We start from the raw sequence: 14671 nt of genomic DNA, 5'->3' as shown, positions 1-14671 counted from the left end.
CCTGTTTTCACTTCTATCATCTCTGGGCCGGCGGACGTTCTTGGCCATCTGTTGCTCAACCGTCGAATGACTAATTACCTAAAATCGTTAATTAACTGAGTATAAAAAAAAAAACTAATTTTAAAACCTACGAAGTTGGTTTCGATCCAACGAGAACATCTGTCCCAAGTTGTCCCAGTGAGAACATCTGTCAATTTCGGTCACCTAATATCGTAGCAGAAGCGTTTTCAGAACAAAACTCTGTTCGACAGATGGCCCACAAAAAATCCGTGAAGGAACACCATTTTTTCTTCATTTTGTTCATTGCGCATCTTCGGAGACGCTTCTTTCCTTTACCTTCAATGTGAGAGGGTGAAGGAGTACAGTGCCACCTCATGCGTCGAAGATGAGCTTTAAATGGACCGAAAAGTGAATATAAAACGATCAAAAATTTTGTGTTCAGCGAAAAGCTTGAACCTTCTAACGTTCGAATGTCAAAGAACTCCGCTGAAATCGCTGTCGATTTTTCTTTTTTTTCAATCGAATTTTCGATGATTGCATGTCCAGGGACCTAGTAGGAAAGCGACAGTCTCTCAATAATGGCATCACACCGCGCCATTTGTCGAGGACGCATTTGTAATAAGCGCGCTTCCGCTCCCTAATCCGGCGATAACGAAAGTGTCTGTGAGCATCTGCAACCACTTTCTACGTCGAAAATGTCGAGCCTACCTAACCTGAGTGCGCTAGAACTCAGCATTCTAGAACTATCGCGCGCACAGAAGTTCTGCTCGTACGATAGCCTGCCCGAAAGTGTGTTCGTCGCAGCAGAAGACTCCTCGTCCTCAGACTATCCGGAGTCACCGCCGTCTTCACCAGAAGCTGATCGCGTCGGGAACGCGGACTGGTTAGTGAAATTTATATGTATCAGGGAGAAGCACTTGTGTAAGATGGAACAAGCGCTGTTTTTCGTTGTGGAGGTGTTCTTGTGGGAAGTGCAAGCCGATGGGTACCGCGGACTAGTGTTTGTGCTGCCGAGAGGTAGAGAACGTCTGTAAAAAGCTGACAGTCAATTGCATTACAGACAACGAATATTTTGAGATACTGTGCCTTGACACCGAAGTTCTGCGAGTGTGTTTTACATACATCCCAGAAACCGTAGAGTATGACAACATACGCGACAGCGCCGTGGACAAGTGAATCTTTACGCGCTACTTGAACGGCAAACGGAATGGCAAAACCTTATTTCTGCAAGAAATTCCGTTACATCGCCTATCGGCAATTCACAAGGTGGATATGGGGTGGTCTGGGAAAGCACCATAGGAAGATTCTTCCTGCCTGCGTTGTGCATGTCATTAGGGATGCTTTTTCATCACATGTGTATAAGGGTTTTGTACCTGCAAACTTGTAAAAATGTATACAAGGTGTTTCCTTATATGTGCAACAGAATTTTCATGAAAAGGGGAGTTGCCTTAGGGCGGTTTTACTTTTGGCATTGGATTACTCGACGGGGCTGATACTAGGAAGATATTTTTTATCATCGTTAATTCGTCGAAGTTTATCGACGACACGTGCAGGCGTAGAGAAGACAGGCAGTCAAAAGAACCTTCTACACATAATGGGACCATCTCAATTGCCTTCGTCAAAGTGGTTCCGGAGCGTATTCGGCGCACTCTACTGCCCTTGCGGATAAATACTTGTTTCACCGATGAAACGTGAAAGTCACTGAAAAGGTTAGCCAGCTGTAGGACTCGAACCCACATCTTCTGGATTACTGAAGCCTCAGAACATCAGTTCTCTCACTTGTTTCAAACCCCACATGAAATTTGGATACATCATTTCAAGGCCCAAAGATCCCAGCCCACCTGGAAGCGAAAGCGGTGTTGTCTATAGCCTAAGTTGTTTGGAGTGTGATGCCACGTACTTAGGGAAACAGGCAAGAAACGGGACACCCGCATTAAAGAACACAGACGAGACGTTGAAAAGGCGACCAACGCAACTAGGTCAAAGACTGAGCTCGTGGACCACTGCTGGACAACGGGACACATGTTCGACTACAAGGGTGCGGTCACCTTGGCGCGCGAACAGCGCTGGGGACCGAGAAAATTCCTCGAATCGTGGCACATACAAAGGGAGTCAACAGCATGTAATGCCAACCGTGGACCACTTCCTGGACTGTACTCTGGCCTCGGTAAACCCTTATATAGCAAGACTGGTTTTGGTGCTCCCCATTCCCGTCCCTAGCCTTGCACTGATGGTGTATCCCGTATAGGAGACGAAATGTCTAAATAAATTGTTATTTCCCGTTGCGTTAAGTCGGTGACAATTTTCATTCTCCAGTTATCACACCCGGCTTTTGGAATATCTTCGCTGATCCTTTATCATGTCACCAACTAACATTTTTAAAGAAAGTCTTGAGCGCTGACTTAAGGGTTTAGCAACCCTTGATCTCGGTTGAAACTTAACCATGCACCTTTGGTGTGGGCAAGAGTACTCCAAAACAGCTACATAATTTATTATGCAGTAACAAGCACTCTCTATCTTTGCAATGGTATTCTCTTAACATGAAATACATTGACACTTTTCTGCACACAGTGTTCGATTCGCCACCATTCGATAACCAAACTACTGTGAAGAGTCTCTGTGAATGGCAGTGACTGTACCCTTGTATTCTGTTTTGCATAAGTTATGTGTTACTGTGGCCGAGATACTTTTGTAAAGAAAGTCTGACAGCCCTCCAAGTAGAAACTGGCGTCAGTGTACACAACAGACTTCTCGGAACAATTAATTGAAATATAATATAACACCACAAACAACATTTTGTCACAACTCAAACTATATTTTTTTCTCTTTTAATATCCAGTGATTTAGGAGACAGAGTAGGACTTTCTGCCCTCTGATGTTCTCATGCACTTCATAGAACTGTAAAACCTGAAAAGAAAAAAAAAAAAAGAGGTAGACAATAGAAGTATAAACAGTTTTGTCTTTCACTTTAGAGTTTAACAAAAAGATATATTTTACCATGTGTGTGCTTTTGTGTTCTCATGTTGCTGAAAAGGGTACACTCTAAATCCGGCACCCGACATGTACCGCATGAAAGAGGACTCGCACCTGGGCCAAGCGGTACACATGAGGTACAGTCCTCAACCAGCAGGTACAGTTCGCGACCACTGCGAAATTCAAACGGTACAAGGGCTGCGAGACCCATCTGTACCGGTTAGGTACCTTTTTAGCGCGATCTGTAGCAGCTGTACCTCATGTGTACCGCGCGTTTCCGGCGCATGAGTACGAACGCCTTCTCACGATCTCCATGCGCTGCAAAAATATTTCGCGTGATGCCAAATACCAGTCAATAAATTCCCTTATGCAGCACTGCCGTAATGAATCAGCACTATCATTCTGTCAAAGAAGTGCAATAACTAGAACCTATGACCGTGAGGGATCGCACGTTTGGGAAGATTGCGTTTCTTGCAACCGCTGGCAAATCAGTTTGTTTTGAAACGTCGAGAGCGAGGACGAGTGTGCTCCGTCTTTGAAGAAACTCGTTCGACGCTTTGAAGATTGGAGTCACTTAAGGTGCGTATTATATCTATGAAGTAATTATTCGTCCGCACGACACATTTTCGTTCATCTTCGCACTCCCAGTGGTCCTGATCACTGGCAGGCTGGACACAACGACTGAGGGACGGAGACAACGAACTTTGAGCTTCATGCACGAACGTTGATGCGTGAATTAGAGAAGCCTAGATTGCACTTTACACCTGGTTTACACAAGCAAGTAGGCACGTTTTTCAGGCAAGCAATTTCGGTTGTTGGACTTTTTTACATTGTATTTTCTCCTAGGTTACGTCCAGGCGATGTTGTAAATGGGTGAGTCAGTCATCTTCTGTGGTTGGTGTTACGTTCTACGGAAGAAACGGAAGTTGGGGAAGAACAGAAATTCAAAGGTGTGAAAGAGGTAAAGAAGCGTGACCACAGAGCAGCTGTAACGGTGAATGAGAGATGAAGTGGTCAGCGTTCATCCATATAGTTGTGCACAGTGTGTTCGGCGTTTGTGGATCATAACAATGCACGCTCGCAATGGACAAACATCACCCCTGAAATGGATGTAATTTTCGAATAAAGGTATGTGGTTGTGATATCTGTCGTACAGCGTAGCTTCCTGGGGCTGCTAATATATCGTAGAGGAGGGGAACCACCCCGACGGGTAGGCCTAAATCACTGCGCGCTATCCGTTACATGTACAGCATGTGAGGGCGGGAATACCTCTTAAATTTAAGAGGTACATTTTTTTTTTAATTTACCTCTTGGCCAAGCGGTACTTAACCGTTACATATGCGTTACCTGGTTTAGAGTGTACAGGAATAATAATGGAGCACATAGATGAAGCTGAGCACTTTTCTTCGAGTGTGAGAATTGTGACAAAAGAAATATACAATGAAAGTTGTACAGAAACAGCAAATGTCTGCTGACAAAAATTTTAGAAATCTGGATGTTACCACTTCATGTAGTTTCCGTCCAAAAGTAGGACTACGCGACATTCTTCAGTCGCGACACGGTGCAGAGTTGGTAGTTATAATGTGTGGCTATACAAAAAGATTTGGCATGTTCACAAGGGCAGTAGTGCACATCGACACACGTGACAACATAGACAACATGCTTGCTGCAAACTCACAATTGAAGGTTTATACAACACTCTAAATCCTGTGACGGACATGTTCCCCCAGAAAGTGCATCCGGTACACAGCCGTAACCGTCTTGAAACAGCCGTAACGGTTATCAAATAGGAGGCACAGCGATCCTCATCGCCAAATTTCAGCAGGTACAAAGCCGTCACGTTGGTATGAAACGGCTTTGTGCCCACTGAATAATATGTGTGCCTCCTGAACCTTGTACTCGTGTGGTTGTTGAATAATGCGTGTGCCAGCTGAATATGTATGCCTTCGTTCGAGAGTACTACGTTGCTCCGCGGTCCGCCGGCGAGGAGTGACATGGCACAACGTGCGTTGCAACCTCGCCTTTTGCTTTTTAACTACAGGTCTAATGTTTGCTTAAGGTAAGTCAACCTAGCTGTGATGCATCCTACACTCTAAACCCAGTGACGGATAGGTGCCGCGTGATCATCATCAAGTCATCTGGCACATTTTTAAAAAAAATGTGCCAGATGACTTCAAGGGTCACGCGGTGCCTACGAGAGCTGCGGGTGCCATGTGCTCCCTGAAGCAACCGGTACGACATCCCTGCTGACGCCAGGAGCCACACTGTACCGGACGTATCGAAGGGTTACTTGTACCCACTAATCCCCGAAACACATTGCGCCTCTCGAGTTCCCTAACAGCAAAATGACCTCCACGCTTCGCAAAAAAAAGAAAAAGCAGAAAATGCTCCGAGCACATCGAGCTCCGAGCACATGTACATCGTCGCTTCACCGATGCAGCCGATCCTCTCCTGCCGCCATTTGCAATGCGTCCACCGTCTGCAACAGAATGTACTTCGATTGTTAAACACGAGTGAAACGCAGGCGTCGTACGATGCATCACAGCTGGGTTGACTTACCTTAAGCAAACATTAGACCTGCACTTAAAAAGCAAGGTGTCATCCTTCTCAAAGGCGATGTTGCAACGCAGACAGCGGGCGGGAAGCGGGAAGGCACGTACTGCGGGAGAATACATTGTGCCATGTCACTCCTCACCGGCGGAGCGCGGGGCAACGTAGTACGCTCCATCGAAGGCACGCATATTCAGCCGGCACACGCATTATTCAACAAGCACACGAGTACGAGGTTCAGGAGGCACACATATTATACAGTGGGCGCAAAGCCATTTCATACCCACGTGACGGCTTTGTACCTGCTGAAATTTGGCGATGAGGATCGCTGTGCTTGCTATTTGATAACCGTTACGGCTGTTTCCATACGGTTACGGCTGTGTACCGGCTGCACTTTCTGAGGGAACTTTTTTAACTGGCACATGTCTGTCACAGGATTTAGAGTGTACGATGCCTGCGTTTTACTCGTGCTTAACAATCGAAGTACATTCTGTTGCAGACGGTGGACGCATTGCAAAAGGCGGCAGGAGAGGAACGGCTGCATCGGTGAACCGACGATGTACATTACAAGCGAGGTTAATTGTATTCTTTCGTTATAGGTGACCGTGGGACTGTATCGATTGCGAGGAGGTGAGTTACAAAATGGAGTACTATTCCAGCATTAACGTTGGAACAATACCAGCGTGATATTCATTTCCGTTTCTTTACAGGTTGTTTCTTGTCACAAAAGTCACACATACGCGTGCAAGATTGCAACTGCTTCTCACGCTTGTGCTTGGTGTCTCTTGCAGTGGCGGATCCAAGGGGAGGGGGCGATCGCCCCCCCCCCAAAACGTCAGTTTCTACATTGGATTTCCCTCTCCCCCTCCTCCACTACGCGCTCCGACAAAGAAACCGCCCCCCCCCCCCCTAAACCCGAGGGTCTGAATCCGCCCCTGGTCTGTTGCCACTTGTTGGACAATTGTTCCTCGACCATTTCGTTTGAGGAACCGTCGTGTTCGTCACTAAGGATCTTCATTGAGCTTTGCAGTGTCAGCCTGTTCGAAGTTTCGAGGATTGTGTGTTCAACGTTTGGAAGACTGCCTGCAGCATCGGATCATCGGATGGGTTGTGTGTCCGTGCAACGTGTGCTCCATATGTGTGTGTTAGGATTAGTGAACCGTGTATGCTTTCCATTCGGCAAACGATGATGTACTGGATGCAATTTAACGGTATGTGCAAGTCAATAAAATGTGGTATTTCATGTTCGATGTGCTTGGAGCGTTTTCTTCCTTGCTTTTTCTGTTTTTTTTGTTTGTTTTTTTTGCGAAGCGTGGAGGTAATTTTTCAGAGAGGCGCAATGTGTTTCACGTATTAGTGGGTACGTCCGGTACATTGTGGCTCCTGCCGTCGGCAGGGATGTCGTACGAGTTGCTTCAGGGGGCACATGGCACCTGCAGCTTTCGCAGGCACCGCGTGCCCCTTGAAGCCATGTGATCAGACGGCACCTATCCGTCACGGGGTTTAGAGTGTACCTGTACAGTCAGAGCATTTGTTGTCCTTGCCATGTACACTATACATACATTATGTGTTGTACATGTGAAGTATGGTACACTAACACACTAAGGAAAATGTGCTTCTAGTAATTCAAATTGCCAGGCTGAAGCCACTGCCTTTCTCCAACTGTGTCATGTAGGCAGCGATGACATGGACCTTCGTGACCAGTGTGGACATTTGTGATGTGGCGTGTCAAGCCTAATGAAATAACATTAGTGTTAGAGCCAGGGTGTCGCGCCGAAACGTTTTTCGTTCCGGTCCTATCATAAACGGTCCGGAACCGGTTCTGTTCCGGAGCAAAAAATAACGGTTCATACCGGTTTTAACCGGTTCCGCTTGTGTGCATATTCATTCCCAGAAAAAAATGTTGCAAAACGTAAACCCCCCCTGTTGAAAAAACCAGTAAGATTTAAACTGGAAATGTTACTGGTCAGACCGGAAATGCCACTGGTCACACTGGAAATGCCACTGGTCAAACTGGAAAAGACTGGAAATTGGACTGGCAATACTGGAAACCAGTTGATACTGGTCACTGGATATACTGGATTTTCACTGGATACACTGGAAACCAGTGTACACTGGTAACTGGCAAAACTGGAGTATCACTGGATACACTGGTTGCTGACTGTACTGGATTTTAACGGGGTGCACTGGAAACTAGTCTACCGCACTGGAGTTTCACTGGGACAAGTGAAACTGGCGCTAGATATAGTGTAATCCAGTGTACACTGATTACAGATCATAGTCCCACTGGAGTAGTGTCCTATAGAGATCAGAGATGTGTTAGTTTTACTCATAACCTTCAAAAAGTAATTAGTCACTTCTTTATATGCATAACGCTAAATCGCTACTTTTGTACAGTATATGCATATGCAGTTACTGGGTATTAGTCATTACATTGTCTTCAAGTTGTTAACAGAGTTACATTAGCCGTCAAGAATATAATGGCATTATACATTACACGCTGTATGCGCACTTGGGTCTCGAAAACATAATGAATTACGCGCTGCCGCATTTTTGCAACGCATTACCGGTAATGCGCTACTTCAAACATGATATAACATGGTTAATCAATTATGCGCTAGTTGCAATCAGTCGCAGTAAGTCACCCTGGTATGGAAGCTATGTGGATTTCTGAATCTTTGACGTCGAGACGTCAGCGTCGATAAACGAATCCCAGATGAATCTGGGATTCGTCAACGCCAGCTCATTTCTTCGCTCCGATTTTATGTCGGCACAGTTCACATAGAATGCGGCCCAGGATGCATATTCCCCACGGCGTCAGTCGTAACGTTGTCCACTTCTATGAAGTCGACAACAGCGAGCTCTTTCACCATCATCACCACCGTCGCTCAATTAAACAACAAAAAAAGAAACAAAACAAAAACAAAAACACTTGCTTGATTATCGAAACTCAAGGCATTCGTGATCTTTCGTTATTCACGTCCTCATACGGAATTTGTCGGCACAATAACATAAAAACTGTGGAAAATTTAAGTCATTAAAGTCACCAAACCGTCGCTTGTTTCGGTTTCAAAGCGCTGCGTCCAGCAACCATGTAGAAAGAGCACAAAGCAGCGTTTAGCGGGCTGCTGGCTTCCTCGTGGTTTCTTGTGTTGAACTCATGTCTATGTTATCGTGGAGTTTAATCGGCAAGATATACTGCATCTCGTGCGTGACGTTTGTTGTTGCTATTCGTCTGACGACGCAAAAGCTGTTGTGCCAGTGCCGTGACTACATGCCGCACAACTTGCCGGACCAGCCCGGACCAGGACCATGCCGGTAATGTATTATTTATTCGTTTCGTGTTACTTATTCACGTTAAACTAACACTAAGGCGTTGTATTCTCGTCTTTTGTGTTTTTGCGTGCTCTACCACATATATCTTCAATGCAGTGGGCAGTGGCGTATCTAGGGTGTGGCAGGTGTGGACAGGTGCCATGGGCGCCAGGTGAACAGGGGCGCCATTATGTGGTCGGGTGTGAATGTGCCAGGACGGGCACTCAACCTGGCACAGTCATAAATTATCTAAAGCACCTGCCATTAGAGAGGTTGTAGTGTGAAACCTAGTACGGACCACACGAAAACGCATCCCCAATGACATCATGTTAACCATGTTGCCATGGGCGCAGGTAGCTCTAGATACGCCACTGGCAGTGGGTGTATCTTCGCAGTGTGAGTGCAGGATTCAGTTCCTCCAGCGCTTTGTCTGCATAAATGCGATATATATTTGTGCAAAAGAATATTGTGTTTCTCGTTGTGTATGTATGAACAGGAATTCGCAAGTAATCTTTCCGTTTCATTGCATTTATGTCGATTACGGTTGCTGTGTCGTTTCACCGTCAGTGCACAAATGGTGTTGCATTGTAGGATCAACAGATCTGGATGTGTATCATGGGTGGGCAGTTGCAAGCAATCAAAAAAGAAGAGCCTGGTAGTGTCCTGCTATGTTTTGAACTATCCATGTTCTAAAGCATTGAGGCTTTGTTGAGTGTGTCTTTGCCGTCTGTTCCAGTCTCAGAATAGTTATTTTCCACCGTATGTGTTGGTTTATCGACAATTTTTATCGCGCTGCCTTTGGCTGCTGAGAGCCATCAATCACTAAAATAATTTTGCCCATTTAGCAAGTGCTGAAGAAGGTCAGAATGAATGAATGACCTTTTTATGTTGGAAATTACATATGTTGACAAATTTAAGTCATCACTTGGACAGGTAACAGATGTTTGTTGATTGTTGCTGCACTGACAACAGATAAAACTGTTCCGTTTTGAAATATAGATCATGCTATTACTGCGAACAACCCAGAATCATTTTTTAATGTTTTCTTAATTGATGAGTGCACAGAGTGATCTAGTAGCTAGCTCAACTTTTGAGAAACTCTCTCTGACCCTATTTCCTTTCAGAAATTGGTGCCTCATGTCAAGCACACAAAAGAAAAAGCGAGGCAGCATTTGCAACACATCACTTCACGGTATATGTGAAAGCATACTTCGGCAAATAAGGTGAGCAACTATTCAATGTCTGTAACATTTTAATTATGAGTGTTAATATGAGTTCCCATTAAGAACAATATTTGCATATTACGTGATGAAATTGTCAAACACACGTCTAGGAGTACATCAGAAGGACACCATGGGACGCTTCAGAGTCTGGATGTACCATATCTGCTGAAAATCTTGCACCACAGAGGCTGCTCGATGGATGGATGGATGGATGGATGGATTACAACCCTGATGAAGCAGCGAAGCTCAAGGGGACAACAGGTGCACGACACTATCATTGCTGGACAAAATTGGTGAATACAATATACATTCATTGCGAAAACATGTATCCCTTATGGTTACAGCAGTGCAAATATTGTTAGATAAAAGTCATTATTAGGGACGTAATGAGGCCGAAGGCAGCCACCTCGTCTCTGTATTTTTCGTGCCCTTATTTACACTCGGATGTTTGCCTTCCAGAGGTTGAACAGAAAGATGCCGCACAGGGAACGAGCATGTCACTCAAACTGTTTGACCGGAAAACGTGGAGCAAGAGGAAACTTCCACACAATACTACAAAAAAAAGTAGACTTAGAAGTATATGTATACGGTGTGTTCTCTTTTTGTTCTTTAGTACTGTTCGATTATTAGTAATGTATGGTTGTTAGATAATCATTTCTTAAACAGCATGTTTCTTCTTTGTAGGGAGAGCACCTTTGGTGGAAGAGGCTTGTCGGCCGACACAGTTATTTGGTACTTATTTTATCTATTTATATTACTACACAACACAATCAGCCAATTTCAGATATTCAAAGGAAGGACAAGTGCACACCATGCATTCTATCACTTATATTGTGCCCTGGTCCATTTCAAAACCTGCACCGGTTGTCATGCCTCCCTACATGCCATCACACGCATTGCGTTCTGTTGTTGACAGTAAGGTCTTATGAATCTTGTTTGCTCATCATGTTGTAGAGGTAGTGAAACCTCCCTAGTACCGATGCTCATGGGACCAACGCTTTAGTTCGCAAGACAGAGGTGTCCGCATGTGAGAGATACAAGACATTAGGGCCGTTACTTTACGCCAGGAATTGTATAAATATTAGCCTGAAGTGTTGACAAGATCTCGAAGAAGTTTTGAAGAAATCTCGTAAATAAACATGTGCTCTAAATTCATGCGAAATCGAGTGGAAAAACTTCCAATACGGGGAGAAATTGGGCTCCGCTACTCAAAAACTAGCTCTACTGGTTCGGTACAAATTGTTATGTAACTGCTGCCAAACAGGTTAGTGTGCATTCCTACAGATATCTCAGTGAGGGCAATTTGACGGGTAAAAATCGGGTTTCACCGTAAAAAGGTCACCTTGAATTGGCGGAAGAATCTGGTTAAACCCTGAAACTAATAATTATGCACCTTATGCAAAAAGTTCAAACTAGCCTTGTTAGAGAGAGGCGAAAAAGTACCCAAAATGTGACTGCCTTCTCCATGAGGGATGTACCATGGTCTGTCGATACCAAGTCACCATGTTAACCGTAATTGTTTTGCTGTAGCTGCTCCTGTGTGCCAAAATCACTTGCCATATGTATTTTTCTGTCATGTGCCATTTATAATTGCTTAACTAACTGGCATGTATGAGTCTTACTGATTGCATTTCGCATTGTACTGTGGATTCCAAAAAATAATTTTGAACCTGCGATATCATGAGTACCCGTGTAAGCTGCCTGTGCCTGCTTCCTGCCTTCACCAACAGAGGGGCACAGATCACTGCAACATATCATGTCAATATTTCTCGGTCCACATTCAGTTTCTGAAGGTCGAAAAGACTAGGTGCACTTGTGGAGCCTTCATTTACTCTGTTTGGCCGGACTCCAGCATTCGCAGCCAAAACGTCTGCGTGGCGGGCAACAGACATGTACAATACAATATGGGATACAAACAAAACGCAATCATTGTTTGTATCTTGGCTGAAGTACATGGTGTACTGTATTCCAATTGCCAAATTGTATGCATTGCAATAGCTCGTGCTACATCAGCCTCTGAGTCTATGGGCACTTCATGCAACGTATTCAAAAGCAACGAAGGATTGTGTGTCCAATATTTTCTTTCGTTGATACTCAATATGTGTACAAATTCCAGATTCACCTTGGGGTTGACAGTTTTCTTCCTGAGAACTTCATGTGCGTACAGCGGGGCACAATCAACAACAAGTTAGTCAACAATTTGATGCAGCCTTTCTGGACACAAGATGGTACGGCGACTAGTTGCATTTCAGGGCAACCGTACCAGAGAGCAGGCATTCATGCGCTCGTCACAGGCAACACCAGAGAAGCTGGACTCCATTACATAAGTAAGATCATGCTGCAGTTATTCTATCATTCAACGAACGTTCATATTCTAGCCACAGTCAATTTGCAATTCTGCTTGAAATATTATCGCATATACTGAACATCTCCCACATTTTCGTTTCAGATGGCATGCCACATTGAGGGCCTACATTGAGGGCCACCAGACTGACCTTCTAAAAGAAGCAAAGCTAGAACTAGTCAGGTGAATCTTTGGAGATTTGGTCTTGGAGATGTTGCCCAGCAAGACAAAAACGGAAAAGTGACACAATAAAGAAAATAAACCTGGGAATAGTGAATGAGTTCTTATGTATTTCTCGGTCTACACCACGATGCATGCAGATTAGGGCCAGACTTTATGTGCCTCTCAGGATATGACACTGCGTGCAGAGCAGGATTTGCAAAAGCCGATGGGCCTGCACCCATGTGACCACACTGGACTTTCCAGTAAGACCAGTGTCCACACTGTACATTCCAGTAAGACCAGTGCCCACACTGGACCGTCCAGTAAGGCCAGTAATACTGGATTTTCCAGTAAGACCAGTGTCCAGACTGGGTTAATAATCCGGTATAACACTGGTTACTGGTTTCCAGTCTGTCCAGTATACTGTTTTTTTCAACAGGGTCCGCATACATGGTATTTAATATTATTAGGCATCAGTAAAATTGGTAGCTCCTCGTTCCCGTAGGTGACTATCTGTTCAAATAGGCGTTCTCCTTTCTTGAAGCGCGTGATTCAGACGGACTTGTTTGTCGTGACGTCATACGTAAAGTACTTTCTTGCTGGATTGGTGCGATCGCGTCCCATCCGAATGTATGGTGCTGCTTCCTTGACAGCAAGCACCACCGCGCGTGTACAACGCAAGTCAAGTAACACCTTCACTCACAAATGCGCTCTACGGCTCCGTTTTCTTTTCTTTGTGTCGTGTCCACAGAAGAGGTGCCAGTTGGCACGCGGTTGCCCTGGCGGATACGTAAATGTATTCAACTTCTCTGCTCTCAAACAATGGACGCGTTGCGCGACATTATCGATAGAGAAGGAATTACGAAGCCCCCATGGGTTGCTGTTTAGTTGAGGAAAGTGTGCGCGGATGAAATTAAAACGAACACTAGGGCACATTGGTACAGAGTCACAACCGGTCACATGTACCTCTAAGTGCATGTGCGTGAACGATAAAACGCTACAAAGGGAGCCTAAGGGTCAAAGTATACCGACATACATTCCACCGTAACCGTAACCCTCGTAAAGTATCCATGACATGACTTCAGAACACACGACGTCAGTTTCATTCGCCGATTCGTAGACCAAACCGATGAAGTTTTTTTCTTGGACCGAAAACCGTTAAATATTTTTTTCGGTTTCCCTCCTGAGCGAAAAACGCGGATACGGTATCGATTCCGTTCCGGTTCGCACCAAAGTAGCGTGTTTTTTTTTCGGTTTCCGGTTCTGGTTTTCGGTTCGCTCCGATACCCTGGCTAGAGCTACAAATCTGTAAGTATATGATTAAGTCTTACTTTTCCACATGACAACTAGCAGTTCTGAATTCCCCTCAACCGTAAAATTGAACCAGTAGAGATGGTTGCAATTATGCTGCACCCATGGCTTTAAACGAGCACCTGCACTGGTTTTAGCTGTTGACCTGTACCTATGTTTCGGTCTACCGCAGCTGGTGCCCTGGCATTCCAACACGCGAGAGTGCAGAACAACCACGTCCACTTCGTCGCTTAGCGGTGCCGAAAAAAGGATTGCGCTGCCGCACCTGCAGCTCGGTTTTATTTCCCCCCATAGAAAACGAAGTTATGTACAATATATATAGGGTTGCCAACGTGGCTACCAACACCCCCCCCCCTCCCTTCACGTTGGTAATCAGGTCTATTGCATCCAGCCAGACTAGTCACCTCCGTAGGTCTCAAGGTTCGACTGAGACTGTCCAAGTTGTAACCCGCATCCGGTTGCACACACCAGATTCTTCATGCCGCCAACCGCCTTAGTCAGGTAGTCTGCTGTCATTCGGTCTGTTGGGAGGTATGTCATGACGAAGTTCCCGTTCTCTACTTCTCGTCTTGCAAAGAGATATTTCACGTTAATATGTTTTGAACGCTGGTGCTTGACAGGATTTTCCATCAGGCATATCGCGGACTGGTTGTCACTCCTAATTTCCATTCCTTTAGTGCCGTATTTGTTGAACCCAAGTTCATGAAGTAGCATTTGTAGCCACTTGCCTTCCTTGATTGCCTCCGTAGCGGCGATGTACTCAGCCTCGCACGTCGAGAGCGCGACCACTTGC

At 45.2% G+C, this 14671-nt stretch overlaps 1 long non-coding RNA gene across 1 annotated transcript; it reads left to right on the top strand.

Moving 5' to 3' along the window:
- Positions 1–7450: 7450 nt before the first annotated feature.
- On the top strand, positions 7451–12891 carry LOC135368873 (uncharacterized). The gene is made up of 7 exons (XR_010414887.1): positions 7451–8841; positions 9963–10061; positions 10172–10354; positions 10521–10650; positions 10746–10793; positions 12178–12388; positions 12511–12891. It is a non-coding gene; the product is annotated as an uncharacterized LOC135368873 (long non-coding RNA).
- Positions 12892–14671: the final 1780 nt, after the last annotated feature.

The sequence above is a fragment of the Ornithodoros turicata genome, chromosome 1, assembly GCF_037126465.1.
Source record: "Ornithodoros turicata isolate Travis chromosome 1, ASM3712646v1, whole genome shotgun sequence".
Taxonomy (NCBI): Eukaryota; Metazoa; Arthropoda; class Arachnida; order Ixodida; family Argasidae; genus Ornithodoros; species Ornithodoros turicata.
This window is presented reverse-complemented; position numbering and strand designations above follow the sequence as displayed.